The sequence below is a fragment of the Penaeus monodon genome, chromosome 24, assembly GCF_015228065.2.
Source record: "Penaeus monodon isolate SGIC_2016 chromosome 24, NSTDA_Pmon_1, whole genome shotgun sequence".
Taxonomy (NCBI): Eukaryota; Metazoa; Arthropoda; class Malacostraca; order Decapoda; family Penaeidae; genus Penaeus; species Penaeus monodon.
This window is the reverse complement of record NC_051409.1, coordinates 20,950,907-20,951,150: the sequence shown is the minus strand read 5'-3', so window position 1 is coordinate 20,951,150 and position 244 is coordinate 20,950,907.

Here is a 244-nt window from a genome sequence, read left to right as displayed (position 1 = left end):
TTTATATAAAAATACTTAATTATTTAATAAAAAATTTTATAATATGGGTATAAAACAATTATTATCTATAATTATCAAATTTTTATATATATTTTATATATATATATATATTTTAAAAATAAAAAATAATAATAATAAAGCCCTTTTATTGGGATTATATATATCCTATAATTTATATAAATAATTATATTATAAAATTAAAATATATATAATAATATATATTTTATATAATATATCTATATAT